This window comes from Heterodontus francisci, chromosome 6, assembly GCF_036365525.1.
Source record: "Heterodontus francisci isolate sHetFra1 chromosome 6, sHetFra1.hap1, whole genome shotgun sequence".
NCBI classification, from domain to species: domain Eukaryota; kingdom Metazoa; phylum Chordata; class Chondrichthyes; order Heterodontiformes; family Heterodontidae; genus Heterodontus; species Heterodontus francisci.
In genome coordinates this window covers 97,688,147-97,705,235 of record NC_090376.1, presented here as the reverse complement: position 1 = coordinate 97,705,235, position 17,089 = coordinate 97,688,147, and the positions used below count along the sequence as shown (strand labels likewise).

General features: G+C 43.3%; 1 protein-coding gene across 1 annotated transcript in view; it reads left to right on the top strand.

The window, feature by feature from the left end:
- tdrd3 (tudor domain containing 3) overlaps window positions 1–17,089 on the top strand; it is a 193,968-nt gene that overhangs the window by 133,160 nt on the left and 43,719 nt on the right.

Genomic DNA, 17,089 nt, shown 5'->3' with positions numbered 1-17,089 from the left:
AAAAAATAACGAAAAATAAAAGTAAAATAGGGGGCCTGTCATGCTCTGAAATTATTAAATTCAGTCCGGCAGGCTGTAGCGTGCCTAATTGATAAATGAGATGCTGTTCTTCGAGCTTGCGTTTATGTTCACTGGAACACTGCAGCAATCCCAGGACAGAGATGTGAACATGAGAGTAGGGTGGGGGTGGGTGGTGGTGTTGAAATGGCCAGCAACCGGAAGCTCGCGGTCATGCTTTCGGACTGAGCAGAGGTGTTCCGCAAAGCAGTCATCCAGTCTGCGTTTGGTCTCCCCAATGTCGAGACCACATTGTGAGCAGCGAATACAGTATGCCACATTGAAAGAAGTACAAGTAAATCGTTGCTTCACCTGAAAGTGTTTGGAGCCTTGGATAGTGAGGAGAGAGGAGGTGGGCAGATATTGCACCTCCTGTGATGGGGGTAATGGAGGAGTGGACCAGGGAGTCATAGAGAGATACAGCACTGAAACAGGCCATTCCGCCCACCGAGTCTGTGCCGACCACCAACCACACTTTTATACTAATCCTACATTAATCCCATGTCCCCTACCACATCCCCACCTTCTCTCAATTCTCCTACCACCTATCTACACTAGGGGCAATTTACAATGGCCGATTTACCTATCAACCTGCATGTCTTTGTGTTGTGGATGGAACGATCCCTTCGGAATGCTGACGGGAAGTGGGGGAAAGGTGCCTTTGGTAGTGGCATCATGCTGGAGGTGGCAGGAATGGCGGAGGATGATCCTTTGGATATGGAGACTGGTGGGGTGGAAAGTGAGGACAAGGGGAGCCCTGTCACGGTTCTGGGAGGGAGGGGAAGGGGTGAGGGTAGAGGTGCGGGAAATGGGCCGGATACGGTTGAGGGCCCTGTCAGCCACAGTGGGGGGGAATCCTCGGTTGAGGAAAAAGGAAGACCTATCAGAGCGCTGTCATGGAAGGCAGCATCATCAGAGCAGATGTGTCGGAGACGGAGAAACTGGGAGAATGAAATGGAGTCCTTGCAGGAGGCAGGGTGTGAAGAAGTGTAGTCGAAGTAGCTGTGGGAGTCGGGCTTATAATGAATATTAGTAGACAGCCTATCCCCAGAGATGACGCAGAAGTCCGAGGAAGGGGAGGGAAGTGTCGGACCTGGACCATGTAAAGGTCAGAGAAGGATGGAAATTAGTAGCAAGGTTGATAACGTTGTCCAGTTCGGGGCGGGAGAAGGAAACTGCACCAATAATCATCAGTGTACCAGAAAAAGAGTTGGGGGCCTGAGTAGGACTGGAACAAGGAATGTTCGACAGATCCTATAAAAAGACAGGCATAACTAGGACCCATGCGGGTACCCATAGCAACACCTTTTACTTGAAGGAAGTGAGTGGAGTTGAAGAAGTTGTTCAATGTGAGAACGTTCAGCCGGGTGGAGGGGGACTGGTTGGGCCTCTGCTCAAGGAAGAAGCAGAGAGCCCTCAAACTGTCCTGGTGGGGAATGGAGGTGCAGAGGATTGGACGTCCATAGTGAAGAGGAGGCGGTTGGGGCCAGGAAACTGACACCCAACAGAGACATTGCCCTCTGCTTTCAGCCAGCCAACCAGCCAGCCACCCACGTCATCACTGGCTTAGGGGTGGCTAAGGAGACAATGAAATCCTCCGTTTGATATAATCAGGTCAATCGGTCTGGACAACAGAGCCCTTCGGAAACAGTTCACACCTCGTATAGTACTCAAGTAGATGACGCAAGACCAGCAGTTACCATTGCCCCCCCCCCACCGAAACCAGCTACATGAGAGGCGGGAAAATACGATGCAATCAAACAAAGCTTCCTCTCCAGGGACCAATCGAAGCATTTCCACCATCTGACAAGATCAGTCAGAAAAACAGTAGAACTGGAGCAGCCTGAGGAAGGAGAGGAGGTCTAACAGTTGATGTCAAACGGGCACCAGCCACACAGCTGTACAGGACAGAAGATCAGAGCACACTGCTCTCTCTGCAGCCAGGACCAAAGGAAGTCACATGCCCTAAGGAACAGGTACAGCCCCCCAAGGACTTAAATCGTAGAAGACATGAGCTGGCAGCCAAAGTCAGCAGGGTGAGCATTTCATCTGCAGCCTGCAGAATACTCAACTCACAACCATGTGGAGAGTTAGCTCTGCATGTCCCAACCAAACCTTAGAAAAGGGGGTAGTGTAGTGTTGGGAGTTAACCGACCGTGGGTAAGGGAACACGGAGGGGCTTAGTTCAAGACGTCCAAGGGAAAGTAATCTATTTGTTAGTCATATGGGGACATTAGCATCGGTTTTGCCATATTGAGATTCGCTGTACATATTGAACATAATTTTATTCAAAATCTGAAACCTGTCGATTACATTATTAATCATCCTTCAGTGTGATTCATAAGGGTAAGCCCAGACCTTCGACCGTAAATAAGTGGGCTCGGTCGTGACCAGCGCGGCTGAAAGACCCTCACACGATTGGAAACGCCCTACAGGGACAAGGGCAAAATCCATTTGGTTGGAGTTGAGAAGCAAAAAGGATATTATCATGCCACTGGGGGTATTCTGTAGGTCTGAAAATAGTGAGAGAGTGTTAGAGGCACATATCTGCAGGGAAATCAGAGATGTGCAAGAACTATAAGAGTGGTGATATTGAGGGACTTGAATTACCCAAATATCAATTGGTATAATCTAAGATTCTAGGGAAAGGAGGGGGAGGAATTTCTGAAATGTGTTCAGGAGAACTTCTTTGATCAGTATGTTCTCGGCCCAACTCGAAAGGAAGCAGTGCTGGATCTGTGCTGGGAAATGAGGTTGACCAAGTGTCTGTGAGGGAGCACCTGGGTAAGAGTGATCATCGTATTTTTCAGGTTTCGACTTATAATGCAGAAAGGCAAGGAATGATGTAATGTAGAACGGCTAGATTGGAAGAAGGCCAATTTCAATGCGATGAGAGAGGATCTAGCCAGAATAAAATGGAACCCAAGACTGACGAGAAACTAACGCAACAACAGGTTATCTTTAAGGAAGAGATGTTTCAATTACAGGCTAGGTACATTCTAACAAGGGCAAAATGTAGGGGAACCAAAAACAGGGCTCCTTGGTTGACGGACATGATAGAGATTATGATGGAACAAAACAAACAGGTTGCATAATTCATGTCAGGTGAATTCTTCAAGTGAGAACAAGGCCAGATACAATAAGTTGAGAGGGGAGGTGAAGAGGAAGGTCAGACTGACCGAGACTATGCAAATAGAATGTCAGTCAGCATAAAAGGAAACTCAAAAATCTTCTCCCGGCATGTAAATAGTAAGTGGGTAGTAAGAGGTGGAGTGGGACCTATTAGGGACAAAAAGGGTAATATATGCTTAGAGGCATGGGGCAAGGCTAGAATTCTTGAGTACTTGGTATCTGTGTTCACTAAGGGAGAGGAATCTAACGAAATATCGATAGAAATACAGAGAGTAGAGGCAATGGATAGGGTAAAAATTGAGAGGAGGAACTGGAAAGGCTGGCATTAGTTAGGATAGATAAGTCAGCTGGTACGGATGGCTTGCTAAAGGAAGTGGGGTTGGAGGTAGTGGAATGGCTTGCCATAATCTTCCAATCTTCCCTAGATATGGGGGAGGTGACAGAGGATTGGAGAGTGGCAAGTGTGATGCCCTTATTCAAGAAAGGGTGTCAAGACAGGCGATTTAAGTTTAACATCAGTGGTGGGTAAGATTTTAGAAACAATAATAAAGGAAATAATCAAGGAAAAAAAATCAACAGACGCTTGGAGAGGTTTGAGTTAATTAAGGTCGCCAGCACAGGTTTGTAAAAGGCAGATCGTGCTTGACTAATCTCATTGAATTTTTTGATAAAGTGAGAGAAGGTTGATGAAGGGAATGTGGTGGATGTTGTCAACATGGATTTTAAGAAAGCTTTTGATAAAGTACCATATAAAAGGCTGGTTAACAAAATTGAGGCTCATGGAATAGGAGAGTCCGTGTCCAGTTGGGTAAAAAAATTGGCTTAAGGACAGAAAACAGTGGTAAATGAGTCATGATAAATGTTTGTTATTCAGACTGGAGAATGGTAGACAGTGGTGTTCCCCAAGGTTCAATGCTTGGACCATTGCTTTTTCTTTGCGCTATATAAATGACTTGGATCGAGGAATACAGTAGAATTTCAAAATTTGCTGCTGATACCAAACTTGGAAGTCTGGTGAACAGTGAGGATGATGCAAACCACCTGCAATAATAGGACATCGGCTAGGAGAATGGGCAGACAAGTGTGAGGTGGTGTATTTTGGCAGCAGGGATCAGGTGAGGCAATATAGCTTTAATTGCACAGTTCTAAAGAGAGTGCAAGAACAGAAGGACTTGGAGGTTCATGTGCATCGGTCTTTGAAGGTGGCAGGACATCACATCGAGAATGGTTATCAAAGCCTCAGAATTTGGGCTTTATAAATAGAGTTTTTGAGTGCAAAAGCAGGGAAGTTCTGCCAAACCTTTGTAAAGCCCTGGTTACGCCCCAACTAGTGTGTTGCGCCAGTTCTGATTCTCTCACTTCAGGAACAATGTGAGGGTCCTTGAGAGATGCAGAGGAGATTTACCAGAATGGTTCCAGGGCTGGGGGATTTTTGTTGCAAGTTGAGGTTGGAAAAGCTGGGGTTGTTCTCCTTGGAACAAAGGAGATTTGATGGCAGTGTACAAGATTACGACAGGCTTAGATAAGGTGCACAAGGAAAAAGTATTCCCATTAACTGATGGAACAAGGTCGAGGGGCCTCAGATAGAAGGTTTTGAGCAAGAGATGCAGGAGGAATGTGAGGAATTTTTTCATACAACAAGTGATAATGACCTGGAACACTCTGCCCATGAGGGTGGTGGAAGTGGTCACAGTGATTTCAAAAGGAAATTGTATGGACACTTGAAGGAAATAAACTTGCTGGGGTATGCGGATTGAGCGGAGAAGTGGAACTGACTGGAATACTGTGTGGGGAATTGGAATGGACATGATTGGCTGAAAGCCCTCCTTCTGTGCCGTAAATGACTGTCGCAACATCGTGAGAGGCGCTGAGGTTAATTACAGGTTGGGATTTAATTTTTCCTATCGATAACTTAAACCTGATCAAGTAATTAGTTTGAAAGATTAAAGATAGGCCAAGTTGATTAAATACATGAACATGAATTAACAAAAGGCTCAATTGGAATGGCAGTGCGGATGGTGTGCTGCAACTGCAGCATATGGGAGTTTGTGGAGAGCATTGTGCTGAGAGTGTCTGCATGTCTTGGAACTTCAGCTCAGAGTTGTTGAGCTGCAATACAAGGTGCAGACATTGCATGGCAGCAGGTTAGGTACTGGCAGAGGACTGTTAATGGTTAGTGGCAGCAGTGTGAGACTGCGAGTCAGGCGGGTCAGGGATCCCCAGGTGAAGTGCTGGAGGAACCTTTGCCCTTATCCAGCAGATACGAGGTTCTTGATTCATGTGTGGATGAGGGAAAACTCTGCAGTGTGGATGAGCAAGCTGGCAATGGCACTGAGGTGAAGGACACCATTCAACTAGATGGAGTGGAAAGGAATGTGAAAGTGATAGGGGACGGTGTAGATGGGGAAAGAAGTAGTTCTCTGCAACGCAGATCCGGGGTTTTAAAATTTGACTTGTCTGTCCGATAGGTTTTAATATGTCTCCTTGTGGCTGGTGAAGAACTTAGAGTGAGACAGGGAGGCTCCAGTTGTTATGGTCCACGTATTAACCAATGACCCAGTGTCACGGTCATGCTTTTTTTTCTCTCCTTAGAAATATCGCTGTGCGCCTTTCAGACTGTAAGACGATCAGTACATCTTTAAGGCAGAAAGCTCCGGAGACTCAGTGAGCCAGAATGCATTCTGGTTGCCAAGTAACAGTCACACAGAGAGAGAGGACTCGAGATTCGATGTTGCAGTTTGATGTTTGAAAACTAGCTGGCAAAAACGGTTCCAGCTCTGAGACAATTTTTAAACTGAAGGGAAAAAAGCTGTTTTTCTCTCTCAATTCTACCAAGTTTTAAGCCAAATTAATTCCATAAAAAATAAGTTTTTTTTTCTTTCACACAAATTATTGATATCTGCTGTGTTCGTTGTTGGAAAAGAAGAGTTTATTACGAGAAAAGCCGAATTGCTGAACCCCCCTGTCTTTGAGGGACCCATTTTTCATCGGACTTTGGAAGACTGCAAGTGAACTTTGTGTTGTATTGGAAGACCATTAGTTAGGAATGTAACTCAAAAAGACTTTTGTTTTATTTTTGAGAAAAAGCTACTTATAAAATCTACTTTCTTTAAAAATCCGAACCACTGTTAATTTTTAGTATATGTATGTGGGAGTTAGATTTTTAAATAATTTATAAGGTCTTTAGATATTGGTTTATCTTGGTGTTTAAGATTTTAGTTCCTTTTAATAGTTAATTTGTTGATATCTAAAGATACCTGGTTTAGTTTGCTTCATTCGGGGGTCACTAGGTTGTTAAATTTGGTTGCTTTTTTCTTCGATTTGGAAAGCTTAAGGAAATATGCGACCTGTGGAGCGACGGGACTGAATTGACAGTGCGTTGCTCCCACCGCGATCAGAATCATATATTTTGATTGGGGGCCTTGTCCTGAGTGGACGTAACACCTAGGTAGAACAGAAAATGAATTTCTGAAGCGAGAGTTTGAGGAGCTTGAATTGAAGTTAAAAATGCAGAACCTCACAGGTGGTAATTTCTGCATTGGTGCCTTAGCCATGTGCAAATTGGCTTAGCAACAAACGGATTAAAAGGTTTAATGCGTGGCTGAAAGTGTGATGTGGGAGGCAGGAGCTTCGATTCATGGGGCACTGGCACAAAGACTACGAAAAGAGGGAGCTGTACCTTTGGCATGGGCTCCACTTAAATTAGACTGGGATCAATATTCTGATGTATCGAATAACGGGTCATAGATGGAGTTTGAAACTAATGAAGGTCAGTGGTTAAACGATTCAAGAAGGAGTAAATTCAAAAGCAATAAGAGAAATGTCAAGACATATTGAGCAGAGTAGCGATTTGAGTGAAAGTATATGGAGTATGTCAGGAAGGGACAGAGCTTAACAAAGGTAATGGGGCATTAGTGACTAAGATGACATCAGCAAAAATAGAAAATAGTTAATGCAAAAGGTGAAGGTGAATTAAAAGTTTAGATGGAGTTAAATGGGTTTGATCTAATAGCCATGATGGAAACCGGTTTGGGTAGTGACCAAGGTTGGGAATTAAATATTCCAGGCTATTTCACAATCAGAAATGACAAGCAAAGTGGAAATGCAAGAGGGGTAGCCCCAAAGGATGGGTTAAAGACAGTGGAGGATAAGGGTCTTGCCTCGTAAAGCTCAGTAGAATAAGTTTGGATGGAGCTAAGAAGAGGCAGAAAACAATTGTGGAAATAGTTCAATGGCCCCTAACAGTAGTTGCAGTGTTGGTGTTGTGACCAGGTGAGAAAAGTGTCTAGGGGTCTATCTATCTGTCTTCACCTGATCTTATTGTAACAGGGTTTAATTTTAAACAGTGTTTTGCGCTCCCCCTTTGTGAATCCTTACTCACAACTTTCCAGTTATAAGGCAAAGAAATGAGCACAAACAGGCTTTCTTAGGTTTAAAGAAGGAAGATGAAATTTATTTAACCTTAAACCTAAACTCAAATACGGTTCATGCCTACGGATACATGTCGCGCCCACGCTAGCATGCACACGCAATACACACATGCAAATAGGGACAGAAAAGAGCAGAAGAAAATATAATTGGAACATTTTCAGGCAATCTCTTGTTACTGTGCTTTGAGCTCGCTGTAGTCCTTGATTGGAGATATGGTCTTGCATTTTGTTGGGGCCCAGTGTTCCTTTTAAACCTTGTTCACGTAGGAGACTTTTTCTCTGAGTTTGTGTTTCCACAAGATTCAGTTCTATGGGAAAGAGATGGAGGCAGGCAGACAAGTGAGAGGTCTTATCAAACCAGGAACCAGGAGCTTCGAGTTTGAATCCTTTGGAAGTTCAAATCTCAACAGCCAGTTAGTCATGTGACTAAAACTGGTCTGGCGACTTCTGTGTAATGGGGAAGCAACTACTGGGTCCCCATTGTTTCAACACTGTCTGTTGCTTATCAAAAATATATTTCCAGTCAGTGGATTGCACTTTTTAAGTTTTAATGTTCATGCGGCGAAATAATGTGTGCCTCTGTCTTGGCAGGTGGGGGGTTTGCCTGACAATAGGATATAAGAGCAAACTAGCAAGAGACATGAAAACATTGTAAACGCTTGTATAGTTATGTAAAAAGTAAGAGATAGCGGAAGTAAACATGGGCCCCTTACATGCAGAAATGGGAGAAATTACAATGGGAAAATGGTAGAGACATTAAATGACTACTATGTATTTGTCTGGTAGAAGACTCGAGATAAATTCCAGAAGTAGTGGTGAACCAATGGTCTAATGAGAATGAGGTACTTGAACAGTACTGGAAAGATTTATGGGACTAAAAGCCAATAAATCCTCTGCACCTGATGGCCTACGTCCTAGGGATTATAAGAGGTGGCTATAGAGATAGTGGCTGCATTGGTTTTGATACTCCAGAATCCCTTATGTTCTGGAGCATATCTTGTGGATTGAAAGGTGACAAACATAATAGCGCTATTCATGAAAGGAAGGGAAGAGAGAAAACAAGGAGCCAGAGGCCAACTAGCCTAACAGTAGTCGGGAAAATGCTAGGAACATGACAACGGGGCACTTAAAAAATCATATTATTGGGTAGAATCATAGAAGCGTTAAAAGCACAGAAGGAGACCATCTGGTCTGTCGTGCCCATGCTGCTCTCCAAGAGTAATTTAGCTAATCCCACTCTTCCGTCCCTTTCACGTAGCCCTGCAAACCTTTTTCTTCAAGTGCTTATCAGCTTCCTTTTGGAAAGCCATGATTGAATCTGTTGCTACCACCCTCTCGGGCAATGCATTCCAGATTGGAGCCACTCGCTATGTTTATACAAAAAAAAAAGGTTTTCCTCCTGCCGACTCTGGTTCTTTTGCCCATCACTTTAAATCCATGGCCTCTGGTTCTTGACTCTTCTGCCACTTGGAACAGTTTCTCTCACTCTTTGTCTGGACCCCTTATGATTTGAACATTTGTAACCTCTTTAAGGCAAACAACCCCAGCTTCTCCAGTCTGTCCACATTAAGTTAGAACTAAGTTAGCACGGATTTGTGACGGAGTGTGGTGGTGGGGGGGCGGCGGGGAGAAGCATTTGACAAATCTGTTGGAGTTTTTTGAAGTTGCAACTAATGGAGTGAATAACAACAACTTACTTTAAAGGCACCATATGAATGGGATAAAATGTCCCAAGGCATTTCATGAGAGCATTATTAAGCAAAATTTGTTATTGAGCCAGCTGGGGTGGTATTCGGGCAGATGCCAAAAGCTTGTCCGAAGAGAGAGATTTTAAGAAGCATCTTGCAGAAGCAAAGTGAGGTAGAAAGTTAGAAAGTTTCAGTGAAAAAATTCCAAAGCTTAGGTCCCAGCCAACTGAAGGCTCAGCCACCGATAGTGGAACCATTAAAAACGGTGATGCTCAAGAGGCCAGAATTCAAGGAATGTAGATATCTCGGAGGGTTGTTGGACTGGATGAGATTACAGTGATCAGTAAGGGTGAAGTCAAGGAAGGATTTCAAAACAAGGTGTTGGGGTCAAGTGAGGAGGGGTTGAAGGGCTTCCTTTTTTTCCTGTCCTTGTTTGACCACAACAGACTTAATTCTTTCTTGAAGTGGATGTACTGGCTAATTCAGTAGGTGTTTGATTACATACTTGCTATGATCATAACAAGAACCATCGGACAGGTTTTCTTGAGTTAAGAGGTGAACTTTATTGGACCTAAACTGAACTGATGAAAATAATAAACTATGTACCAACTTTCAGTCACAAGCACACACTAGAGGTTTACACACAAATAGTTTAGAGTGGGGAAAGGTAGATTGGTTGAGTTAGAGTCCAAAGAAAAAAGAGGTATACAGTCTGTGGAATGTAGTGTTTCGGCTGGCTTTGAGCTGAATTCAGTGGTCCTCACGCTTTTAGTTTTGAGAGGTAGATGACTGGTTCCGGGAGTCTCTTAGAGATAGCGATGTAGATGATTTCTTCCAACGGGGTTTCTGACTGTAGCCAAAGTATGCAAAGGTGGTCAGTCAACAAGCAGGATTTGAAAGCTTTCAAGCTGGAATAGAGAGAGACAAAGGGACCCACACTTAGCGTCTGCTCATGTCAGAGTCCAGTTGCTTCTCTGCTGCAGAGAAAACACCAGCTGAAAACCACATATGGGGAGGGCCTTGTCACATGACAGTCACTCAGTCATTCAAACATTGCAGTTAGCAGTATTTCTTGCTTAAACTAAGAGCAAGTGTTGGTGAGCACAGGGGTGATGGATGACTGGCACTTGTCGCATGTTTGGACATGGACAGCAGAGCTTTGGATGACCACAAGTTGACAGAGGGTAGAATGTGGGAGACCAGCCAGAAGTGCATTCGAATGGTCAAGCCCAGAGGGATGAAAGGCACGGGTGAGGGGTTTAGCAGCAGAGGAGCTGAGGCAGGGGCAACGTCGGCAGGTGTTGCGGAGGTGGAAGTAGAAGGCCTTCGTGATGGCTTGGATATGTAGTCAGGAGGTGGTCTTGACGTCATATGACATCAAAGTTGCGAGCCGTCTGGTTCAGTCTCAGTTGCTTGCAAGGAGAGGCATTGATAAGAGAGAACCAGTGGATGGTAGTGTATTTGGATTTTCAAAAAGCATCTTATGTCACACAAAGTTATTACACAATTTAAAACTCATGGGATCAGGGGGAGCAGGGATTGAAGATTGGTTACTGGACAGAAAGCAGTGTAGGAATAAATGCGCCATTTTCAGATTGGCAGACTGTAACAAGTGGGGTACCACAAGGGTCAGTGATTGGGCATCGGCTTTTTGCAATCCATATCAGTGACTTTGGGAAGTGACTGAAGGTAATGTATCCAAGTTTGATCATAGAAAGTTAGGTGGGAAGGTCAGCGATGTGAAGAATGCAAGCAGTCAACAAAAGGATATCCGCAAGTTTAGTGATTTGGCAAGAACGTGGTGGATGGAATATCGTGGAGAAGTTTGAAGTTACCTACCTTGCGAGGAGGAAGAATAATATTTCTTTAAATGGTGAGAGATTGGGAAATGTTTGAATTCAAATGGATCTGGACATACTTGTACATAAATCACAAAGTTAACATGCAGTTATGGAAAGCAAATGGTATATTGCGCTCCAATTTCTTGGCAATAAACAATAAGAGTAAAGAAATCTTAGTGCAGTATTATAGGGACTTGGTGAGACCACACTTGGAATACTATGCTCTTTTGGTCTCACCAAAGCAAGGATACACCAACCTTGGAGGGGGTGCAACAAAGCTTCACGAGACTGATTCCTTGGATAATGGATTGTCCTATGAGGAAAGAGAGTAGTTTCGGCCTAGATTCCCTTGTGTTTCGAAGAATGAGAAATAATCTCATTAAAGCATAAAAAATTCTTAAGGAGTTGGACAGGGCAGATGCTCAGAGGATGTTTCCTCTGGCTGGGAAGTCAAGAACTAGGAATAGTCTCAGAATAAGGGGGCAGCTATTTAAGACTGATGAGAAGTTTCTTCACTCAAAAGTTTGTCAATCAGACAGCATTCAGTAGGTTTTTGGGCATGAAGGGAATCGAGGGATATGGGGATCATGAGGGAAGGTGTATTTGAGGTCAAAGATCAGCCATGATTGTTATGAATGGTGGATGAGGCACAAAGGGCCGAATGGCCCACTTCTCATTTCTTGTGATCCGATCTTAGTTTTTTGTCAGGCTGACTGAAACTATTGTGTTGTGTGTACAATTCAGACTTTGACCATTTTGAAAATGAGGACACTTGATGAAATTCCCATAGTTGTTTCTAATATACAAATTTTACTGTATTTTCATCTATGAGGAGTTTTCTTTAAATTATCTTGCGTGTCAAATTGTCTTGTTTTTCCACGCATCAATAATGCACCAGTCTGTCATTGTAAGCAGCAGGCCTTTTTGAACAGGGGTCGGGTGGTTAGGAATGTAATCAGTTATTTCAGTTTTGTCGAAATGAACTATTGCTACATTGAAATCTGATGTATTAATAGTATATCAGAGGTAGCTGACCATGTGGATGAGACCAATCTGCAATGTTGTAGATTTTCATGAGCACGCATATTACCAAAAAATCAAGACATCTTGCATTTGGTCTTAGTATTTCTCTAATGCATAATATTTTAACTATGAAGAATTGGGGCATCTATCTTTGTTTTCACCTGACAGTTCAACATCGAGTACCAAAAAGCATCAAGCAACTTGTCATTGCTGTGTGTTAGCAGATTTTTCTGTTTGCTCACATGCACACTTTCATTTAATACAGTGCCCATTTGGAAAAAAAAAATAGTCTTTTGTCTAATTATTTTGATGGAGATGGATACATATTGGCTGAAATTTACTGGAGCAGTGCAAAGTTACTGGAACTACGAGTTGATAACAGGCAAGGGCAGCATCGTGGACCTTTGTGAATGATAGGATCAACAGTTTATCTCTTCAATCAATAGGATTTAAGGATTGAGAAATAAACAGGAAGGACTGACTAGGAGGGTGAATTGGAGTGGATGAAATTGGAGGGAAGAAAGTTTGGACTGAGAGGGAAAAACAGGATAAGTAAGATTGTTAATTAAAAAGTGAACATTTTTAAATCTCCAGAGTAATTCTTATGGAATGAGGTTGTACCCTTTTCATTATTCATTTTTTGGGCCAAAAGAGCTTGATGGGCAGTCATTAATAATTATCATGTCATTTAAGGGGGACTTGTACTGTTAAATACTAGACTTAAGTTTAAGTATCGCACTTAATGGGCAATTAATGCTCAAATACAGCAACTTTGTGAGACTGATCGGGAGGTTAAAGGTGAGTTGCCATTTTTGCAAAGCTAATGATGGAGTGGCACAAATCATTCACGAGTAGCTGGCTAATTTTCACATTAACACATTCAGATGCTATTTTTTTTCAGCAAATTCTGGTTAATTGGTTTTGCAGGTAAATAATTGATACTAATTATTGTTCTCTTTGTGGAATTTAACTTTGTCCTGACTGAGACATTCTAATTAAGGTGACTATTTCAGTTCAGACAGCTGAAAAAAAGTTCATCAACAGTTGAGGGGGTGCGGTCAACCTGATCTTGTTGATCTTAAAACATCACATCAGTAATCATCATCCTTAAAGGGTCATGATCTAACTACATTTTCTAAAGAATTTATCACAAATAACTCATTGGGGTGGTAAGAGCCTAACGGGCCTTTGTAAATTGCATTGCTCAGAGAAATTTCAAATCTTAAAGTTTCAGCCCCAAAATATTAGCATTTTTCCAAAAAGTCTAAAATATCTTTAGAATGCAGTTACTCTAAAGATTATGGTTTAAAATCTGTGGTCACTAATGTATACAGAAAGATTTCGATATTGATTTGGGTCACCTTGTGATCCCTGTGGCCCAAGGCCACCGTGATATCATAAAATAGTTAAAACACAGGAGGAGGCCTGTTGAGTCCATGCCAGCTCTCTGCAAGAGCAATTTTGCTGGTCCCATCCCCAACTCTTTCCCTGTCGCCCTGCAGTTTCTTTTTCCCTTCAGGGTACTTATCCAGTTCTCTTTTGAAAGCCATCCAGTGCTCTTTCAGACAATGAATTCCAGATCATACCTACTCATTGCATAAAAAGGATTTTCCTTCTGTTGCCTTTGGTTCTGTAAATCTGTGTCGTCTGGTTCGCAATCCTTCTGCCAGTGGGAAGAGTTTCTGTCCATTTACTCTGTCTGGACTCCTCATAATTTAGTACACTTCTACCAAATTTCCTCTCAACCGTCTCTTCTCTAACGACAGCAATCCCACCTTCTCCAGTCTGTCCACGTAACTGAAGTCACTCATCCCTGAAACCATTATCGCAAATTAAGACCTGGACAACATCCAGGCATGGGCTGATAAGTGGCAAGTAACATTCGTGCCACACAAGTGCCAGGCAATAACCATCTCAAACAAGAGAGAATCTAACCATCTCCCCTTGATGTTCAATGGCATTACCATCGCTAAATCCCCCACTGTCAGCATCCTGGGGGTCACCATTGACCAGAAACTGAACTGGACCAGCCACACACATGGTGTGGCTGCAAGAACAGGTCAGCGGCTGGAAATTCTGCAGCGGCTAACACCTTCTGTCTACCCAGTGCCTGTCCATCAACAAAGCACAAGTCAGGAGTGTGATGGAATACTGTCCACTTGCCTGGATGGTGCAGCTCCAACAAAACTCAAAAAGCTGATCACCATCCAGGACAAAGCAGCCCACTTTACTGACACCCCATCCACCACCTTCAGCATTTACTTGCTCCACCAGTGGCGCACAGTGGCAGTAGTGTTTACCATCTACACGATGCACTGCAACAACTCACCCAAGCCAGTTTAAACGACAGTACCTTCCAAACGCGCGACATCTACCACATAGAGGGCAAGGGCAGCAGATGCATGGCAACACCACTACCTGTAAGTTCCCCTCCAAGCGCTACAGCATCCTGACTTGGAACTATATCGCTGTTGCTTCACTGTCGCCAGGTCAAAATCCTAGGATTCCCTTCCTAACAGTACTGTTGGTGTACCTATACCAGACAGACTGCAGCGCTTTAAGAAGGCAGCGGTTCAAGAAGGCAGCTCACCACCGCCTTTTCAAGGCAATTGGATGGCAACAAATGCTGGCCCAGCCAGCGACGTCCACATCCCCCGAATGTTTCTTTGCTCCACCGTCTCTAATCCCTTCACATCCTTCCCAAAGTGCGGCGCCCAGGATTGGACACACTACTCCAGTTAAGGCTGTACCAATGTTTTATAAAGGTGTTCATAACTTCCTAGGTATTGTACTCCATGCCTCGATTTACAAAGCTCAGGGTCTTGTATTTTTTTTTCAACGACTTTTTCAAACTGCCATGCCACCCACCTTCAACGATTCGTGCACATAAACCCCCAGGTGTCTCTTTTCCAGCACCCACTTTAGAATTGTCCCCATTATTTTAAATTGCCTCTCATTCTTCCTACGAAAATATCAGTTTACATTTCTCTGTTAAATTTCATCTGCCGCATTCTGCTCCTTCCAACAGCCTGCCGCCATCCTCTTAAAGTCTTTCACTATCCAACTGATAATATAGTGAACTATCAAGTTTTATGTAATTTGCAAATTTTGAATTTGTGCCCTGTACATCCAAGTCTAACTCATTAATATAGATCAAGAAAAGTAGTGGTCCGAATACTGACCCCTGGGGAACCGCCACTATTTACCTTCAGTCCTTGGATAGAAGATTGGCTAACCAACAGAAAACATAGTGTCGGGATAAATGGGTCCTTTTCTGGTTGGCAAGATGTAACTGATGGGGTGCCACCGGGTTTGGTCCTCAAGCCCCAACTATTTACAATTTATATTAATGACTTGGATGCAGGGATAGAAGGTACTATAGCCAGATTTGCAGATGACGCTAAAATAAGTGGGATAGTAAGTTGCAATAAAGAAATCGGAAGTTTACAAATGGATATGGATAGGTTAGGTGAATGGGCCAAAATTTGGCAGATGGAGTTTAACGTGGATAACTGTGAGGTTCTCCATTTTGGTCGGAAGAATAGAAAGGCAAATTATTATCTAAATGGAGAGAAACTTCAGAGTGCTTCGGTGCAGAGGGATCTAGGTGTCCTCGTGCATAAATCGCAGAAAACTAGTATGCTGGTGCAGCAGATAATAAGGAAGGCAAGTGGAATTTTGGCATTTATTGCTAAAGGAATAGAGTACAAGAGTAGGGAAATGTTGCTGCAACTGTACAAGGCATTAGTGAGACCGCACCTGGAGTATTGCATACAGTTTTGGTCCCCTTGAGGAGGGATGTAGTTGCATTGGAGGCAGTTCAGAGGAGGCTCATTAGATTGATTCTAGAGGTGAGGGGTTTGTCTTATGAAGAGAGATTGAGCAGTTTAGGCTTTTACTCTCTAGAGTTTAGAAGAATGAGAGGAGATCTAATTGAGGTATAGAAAATGATCAAGGGGATTGACGACGTAGACGGAGAGAGGATGTTTCCTCTGGTGGGACAATCTAGAATGAGAGGCCATAATTTTAGGATAAGAGGTAGCAAATTTAAAACTGAGATGAGGAGAAATTATTTCGCTCAAAGGGTTGTGTGTCTGTGGAATTCACTTACCCCAGAGTGCGGTAAATTTAAGGAGGAGGTAGACAGATTTTTCATTAGTAATGGGTTGAAGGGTTTTGGAGAACGGGCAGGAAAGTGGAGTTGAGATGAAGATGAGATCAGCCATGATCGTATCGAATGGCAGAGCAGGCTCGAGGGACTATATTGCCTACTCCTCCTAGTTCTTATGTTCTTGGGTCCAAATAAAAGCCATTCATCACTACTGTTTCTTGTTAGTCAGCCAACTTCTCATCCATGCTACCTCTATCCCTTTTATTCCATGGGCTTCAACTTGGCTGACAAGCCTGGTACGTGGCACTTTATCAAATGCCTTTCGGAAGTCCGTATACACCACATTGACACCATCACTCTCATGACCCTCTGTTATCTCATCCAAAACCTCAATCGAATTAGTTCAACACAATTTACACTTAACAAATCCATGCTGGCTTTCCTTAAGTAATCCAAACTTGTCCAAGTGAACCATAATTTTATCCCAGATTATCATTTCTAAAAGCTTTCCCACCACTAAGGTTAATCTAAGCAGCATGTAGTTGCTGGGTTTATCCTTGAACCCTTTTTCAAACAAGCCGAACATTTGCAATTCTCCATTTGTCTGGAATTACCCCTGTATCTAAGGAGGATTGCATGATTGTAGCCAGTTCTTCTTCTTTGGCCTCCTTGTCTCGAGAGACAATGGATCAGCGGCTGGAGGTGGTCAGTGGTTTGTGAAGCAGCGCCTGGAGTGGCTATAAAGGCCAATTCCAGAGTGACAGACTCTTCCACAGGTGCTGCAGATAAAATTGGTTGTCGGGGCTG